Raw genomic sequence first — 6,444 nt, forward strand, 5'->3', positions numbered from 1 at the left:
AGAGGCAAACGGTTTTTCTTTCTAATTAGCGAGATTGGAAGCTTTCAGATAACTCAGGTCAGGAATCCAGACAGAATTAAAGCCACAAAGAAACTCATGTAACCAGTCGTTTAACAAATGTGTGCTAGGCATTGAGGAGGCAAAGATAAGTAAGACTTAGGACCTCTTTTAAGGAAAGGCAGATGAGTAAAAAATGCAATCAAGTGTGATGGGTCCTGGTTAGTATAGGGTAAAATGTATGGAGGAAGAAGGAGGGGATAAATTTGGGTCATCTAAAAATGTAGGAGGAATTGTCACTAGGTGGAGGAGGCTGATAGATTGGTCGCAAAACATCAGTAGAATTCCTAGGGTAAAGTAGGAAGGAAGAATATTCCAAGCACACATTTGCATTAAACAGCATGTTCCTTTTGTGGAACTGCAGGTGAGGAAGGTTAGAGGTGAGGAAGGGAAAAAAAAGTAAAGAGATGAGTATAGAGAGAAGCCAGAACCAGTTCTCAGGGTCTTGGATGGGAGCGGAGGCTGGGCAGTGGTAGGTGTGTGGTCCTTGAGCATGAAAAATGGTAAAATAAACAGGACATCCTTTATTCAAGGTATTTGGGGGCAGGGTGGGGGAGACCCTTAATCTATTAGAACAAACATGGCTAAATGGAGTAGTTCAGCATGAAGCTAGTTCCCCAGACTTTCTCCGACCAGCACACGTTAGTTCTCATTTTTATGCGTGATAGTGAAAGTTTCCTATTTGGCAGCAAGAACTATCAGAGAATTTAAAGGAGAAAGCAGGAATAGAAGAGAATGTTAAATTTGAAGTGTCTTTGGTAATCTTGCCTAGTAAGAGGGAAAGAACCCAAGAAAACAGCAACATGTCTGGGGCAGGTAGAAAAAAATAAACTATGTAAGGAAGCAGCAGAGGAATAAGGAAAAGACCAAAGAACATAGTGTAAGAATCAAAAATAGAGAATGTTAAAGAGAAAGTGGTCAATACTATAAATCACATAACCATTCTATAAAATAAGGGCTGTACAGAACTGGGTTTGGCAACTAGGAATTCATTCCACGGTGATGTGGGGTCAAAGGTACTTTCAATGGATGCAGGATATACATTTTTGTTTTGCAATTTGTGCTCTTCCCATTATGCTGGGCAGCATCCCAGTTAATAGGGACCTATATATTTCACTTGCCTCCCTCGACTATTAGAGTTCATGTTTCTATAGATAGGATAAGATACTTAAAAGAGTATTGCTACTGGAGCCATATTGTGTTTTTTTTAATTTTTAAAAATATTTATTTCGCTGTGCTGGGCCTTAGTTGCAGCACGCGGGAGTTTTTTCGTTACAGAATGTGGGATTTACAGCATGTGAACTCTTAGTTGTGGCACGTGGCATCTAGTTCCCTGACCAGGGATCAAACCCAGGCCCCCTGCATTGGTATCACAGAGCCTTAGCCACTGGACCACCAGGGAAGTCCCAGACTGGGTTTAAAATCTTGTTTTTGCCACTTACTAAACTGTCACTAGGTTTAAAATCTCTGTATATCACCTTCCTCATTATGAGATAATCTCATAAGGGCGTCTCAAAAATTAAGTAGATTAAAATGTGAAAAGAAGCATTTAGAACAATGTCTGGCGTCTGGCACATAGTTAGCACTGTCTTTGTGTTGGCTAGTATTTTTACTTACTATTGACATAGTGTTAAGATCCTTTGGTTTTGTATCACCAATTTTGGTCGTGGCCAAAATTTTATTAACCGTCAAACATTTAAACTGCCACTTAATCGAAGTTTCAAAGTGAAGATTTCGACCTAAATTTCCAGGTTAACTGAGGCTCATCACTTTTTGAAATGTATTTACACATTTGTCTTTTTAGCAGATTATCAGGAAATTTAACTGTTCTTTGGGCAGCTGGGTTATAATTAAATCTTTGTACCAAAATGCAACGCTAAATGCTTTCAATGTTACCGAGGCATATTTCTCCACTATGCTCAACTTTGTAAATTGATTTTTCTAACTTCTTTGCTGTCAGTTTGGCCCCAGCAACCTCAAGTCCTCTTCTGAAATCAGATAACCTGCTAAATTTATAAGTAATACTGTCTAAAATAAAAGTAAATAAACTTGATTAGCTTGGTTTGAGATAGGCCTTAACAACAGTATTTCTGAATAATGTCATCTATTTTAGAGTTCTGACGTTTTGGTCCTACTTTGTATTTCTTGATTCCCAGATAGTATTTCATGTAAAATACAAGTTACTTTCCATGGGACAACAGAGACCACAAAGACCTAATCTGGTTTCTTACCTGAAGTTAATTCCAAATGACTGACCCCACAATTCATGGCTGAAAACCTTATGAATTTTATCTTAAGGTGAAGATTGCATTTTCCAACTTTCTTTTGGCTGCGCCACATGGCTTGCGGGATCGTAGTTCCCCGACCGGGGATTGAACCCTCGGCAGTGAAAGCACAGAGTCCTAACCACTGGACCGCCAGGGAATTCCCTACCATTTATTTTACTGCCATCCATAATGGTCATGTTCCACATTCTTTCAGTACTCTGGGAAATAGTAAAATGTCTTTGTCTCTACCGTATTTCTTGACAATCATCTTGAGTGATTTCAAATTCCAGGAAAATAATCCAATCAATACCCTAGCTTCAGAGTTCTTTAATCTCTTCAATTCCAACTAGCTTAGCACTGACATTTCATGTAAGTATCCTACTCAAGTTCTACCTCAAAATTTCAATATTCTCGTCAAACCACTTTTTTTTTAACACAATACATGAACAAATTCTAAGTATACAGGATTAGAATAAATCCTTTCACCACAACCCAAATCTCATTCCCAGAAATAACCTCTAAAAACGTTTTGCACATATCCATTACTTTCTATCCATTCCATGTACATAAAACATGTGCATTCCCAATTTTTAAAAACTTCAGTGGAAGCACACTACAGAAAGCTTAAGTTTTCTAATCTTTATGTTTTGGAGAACTTTCTGTGTCAGTACATTTAACTTTATTGACTGCAGCTACACCTCATGCCATAAAAATGTGTAATAACTTATTTTACTCCATTAATGGTTATCTGGATTATTTCAAATGGCTATTACATGCAGTACTGAATGAAAAAAAGGATATCTTGTAAACATTTGAGTACACCATCTACTACCACCTTTAGATTCCTAGAAATAAAATGCTGGCATAAAATTATGTTCGTTTATTTCTGGGCCATGCCACAAGTCTTGTGGGATGTGGGGTTTAGTTCCCCAACCAGGGATCTAACCCGGGCCCTATGCAGTGAAAGTTCAGAATCCTAACCACAGGACCGCCAGGGAATTTCCTAAAATTATATTCATTTAAATGAGATTCTGCCAAATGCCTTCTAAAACATTTTGCTAATTTCCCAGGTTCCCAGAATCCTTGCCAAAACTTTTTTTTAAAAATGTGCCTAAAAATAAAGGGCCTAATACTAAATGTATGAAATTACTTTATTGACTGAAGTTGCATTTCCCTAATTTCTAAGACAATACTTTGTCATTTTTATTTCTTCAGTGAATTACCTATCTCTACCTTTTGCCCATTCTTTTCTATTGGCTTGTCATGATTAGTGCTCTTCAAATGCTTTGTTCAATGTTGTAAACATTTTATTCAAGTATATCACTTACTTTTTAACCTAAGTTACCTTCTGATGTCTCTTTTTTTTTTTTTTGGCCACACCACACGGCTTGTGGGATCTTACTTCCCCAACCAGGGAATGAACCTGGGCCCTAAGCAGTGAGCATGCGGAGTCCTAGCCACTTGGACAGCCAGGGAACTCCTGACCCGTGTTACTTTTAATATTAGATTTTCTTTTTAAACTTTCCTTTGTAGCTTTTACATTCTGTATCATTCTTGGAGGATTTCCCCCTATCATTAGTAAGAATTTGAATTTTTTTTTCAGTGAGTGGGCCAGGAACCACCAGCATCAGAATCACCTAGCTCTGCTTTATCTATGGTAATCACTAGCTATACGGGATTAAATTTAGTATAAAATTAAATATTCAGTTTTCAGTCACACTAGCCACATTCCAGATCCCTAACAGCTCTATGCGGCTGGCAGCTACTTTATCAGACAATGGAGAGATACAGAACATTGCATCACAAAAAGTCACGTTGGATGGAGCTGATACCTCAGCAGGACTAATTCAGAATCTGCCTTTTAGATCTAAAAGAGAAGATGTCAAACTTCAGCACACATCAGAATCACCTAGAGGGCTTAAGGCAGATCACTGGACTCTACTGTCTCATTTCTCATTTAGTAGGTCTGTGCGGGTGCCCGAAATTTATGTATCTAACAAGTTCCTAGGGGAGACTCATGCTGGTAGCCGGGATCACACTTCAATCGTTGTCAAGTATCAGTTAAATTGCAAATTCCTGGGCCCCGCATCACCTACTATACGAAAGCCTATCTGAGGGCTGGGACTGATGAATCCACATGGTCCCATGATTTTGATTGTCCGAGAACCACCAAGGTCTAGTTCTATGGAAAAAACTAGAGCTATGAGGCTAATTAGTTGTGAGAACAAAAAAAAACCAATGGTTGAGGGAGGGAGGTATACTCCTCATGGAGGGTGTTAACTGTATTGGAAGCAGCTTTACAGCTGTCACCCCTAAACTTGTGATGAGATACAGCCACAGGAATGTGGTGCTAAGGAGAGTATGGAAGTCAAGGTCACTGGATTTGAGGCTAAGAAATTTAAGCTAGAGTTCTGGATAGGTTCTTCACGTAAACAATGAAGTTATCCAGGCTGACACTATAACTTGTAAGCAAATATTTGGTTTCCAGTTTAGAAAACATTTAAGTGTTCAGAGCAAAGCATGACAGGCAGTATATATACAAGTTATCACCAAATCCTATTTGACATATCTCTGGAATCTCTCTCCAGTTCTCAATGCCAGAGCCTAAATTTACCCTTTTACATTTCACCGTTTCAATTACTGCACTAACTTGTTTCCTTACGTCCAGGCCCACCTGCAATACATTACCCATGCAAAATGTAGTAATAAGTATGTACTGAGTGTTCAACATACCAGGTGCTGTCATCAGGCTGGAGATTTAGTTATACATCTTTCACTCTCCTAGTAGAGGAAACTACCAACTAATAATCAAGTGTGGTTAATGTTTCAGTTAAGTCCACAGGCCTTACAAGCCTACCAGGATAAAATAAATAATTTAGTTGTTAAGAGTAGGCCTTAGACAAGGTACCTGCCTCCCCCCTCCCCCCTGAACAAGCCTTTATGTTCTCAAGGTTGGTATAATGCTGGGTGAGCCATGCAGAACAGCATTTGATGTTAGAATACGAGTGAAGTTCATTATCACTCATTTCTTGTCAAAAGAATTCTTGCTAAATAGAAAAAACGAAAACTTGCACAAAACCGAATGGGTAAATAAAACCTTCATGCTACTTATAACAACTAATCACCTTGCCCTCTTCCTTGGAAGTAATTTAACAGTTCAGGAAGTTGAATATAGCATCTTTATCACCACATGTCAAAATAGACAAACTCTAAGAATAGATGCTGTCTCTCACTCAAACTTAAAAACTCACCAAATGATCCTCTCCCCAGTGACTCTCTTTAAAGCCAAAGTAATTACAGTTTAGATTTTCGATAACAAGGCCAAATAAATAGTTCTCCTTCAGTTTTGGCCTGTCAATTCACCTTTTGGCATGAAGTACTTTAACTTAGAGGGATCAGACACCATTCACAAGACTTTGTACCTGACAGCAATAAGGGTTAGTGAAATCCCATTCAAGTGTCTGAGCACAAAATAGGTTTTAAAAATTGTAAGAATCTTAAGAAATAGGATGAAATCAGAAACCCATCATGCTATACTTTAATGCTATAGCCTAATGGCTGGCATTAAGCCAATCCTTAATGACTCTTTTAACTTCCAGAACTGACATACAAAAATAGTTCGAGAGAATAAAACTAAAAATAGAAGGGTTTTTTAAATTTTAAAGTTTTTCCCTGAAGCTAAGCAGTACACTATCAGGCATACTGATAACTTTGGTATGCTCCAGAGAAAGGAGACCAAGCTTAAAGTAATTTTTGAGAAGTACGTAAGTCCAAACATACCTCCGAATGTGGAAAAACCTATGGCTCTGAGGAAACTGCATTTCCTTAACAGGACCAGAACCCAAGTTATACTTCTGTAACATAACAAAACAGAGTTGACTGCCAAGTGTTGTTATGCCCACAAGTCCCCAAAAAGTTAAGATTTTCTAGTTGTGGCATTTCAAGAAAATGGTCTTGAATATTATTTGGAACACTCATATGCTTGACAAGGGAAGAAAAAAGGTTGTGTTTTCCCTTCTAAATCTAAATACTCTATCCACATCTATTACTACACTTCCCATCTCCCAAGTTTTTGTTCACTATTTGTCCTGAGGCCTAGCCTATGATGTGAGCTCCCTGA

Source organism: Delphinapterus leucas, chromosome 11 (assembly GCF_059928025.1).
Source record: "Delphinapterus leucas isolate spDelLeu-1000000601 "Yukka" chromosome 11, BTC_Dleu_Yukka2, whole genome shotgun sequence".
Taxonomy (NCBI): Eukaryota; Metazoa; Chordata; class Mammalia; order Artiodactyla; family Monodontidae; genus Delphinapterus; species Delphinapterus leucas.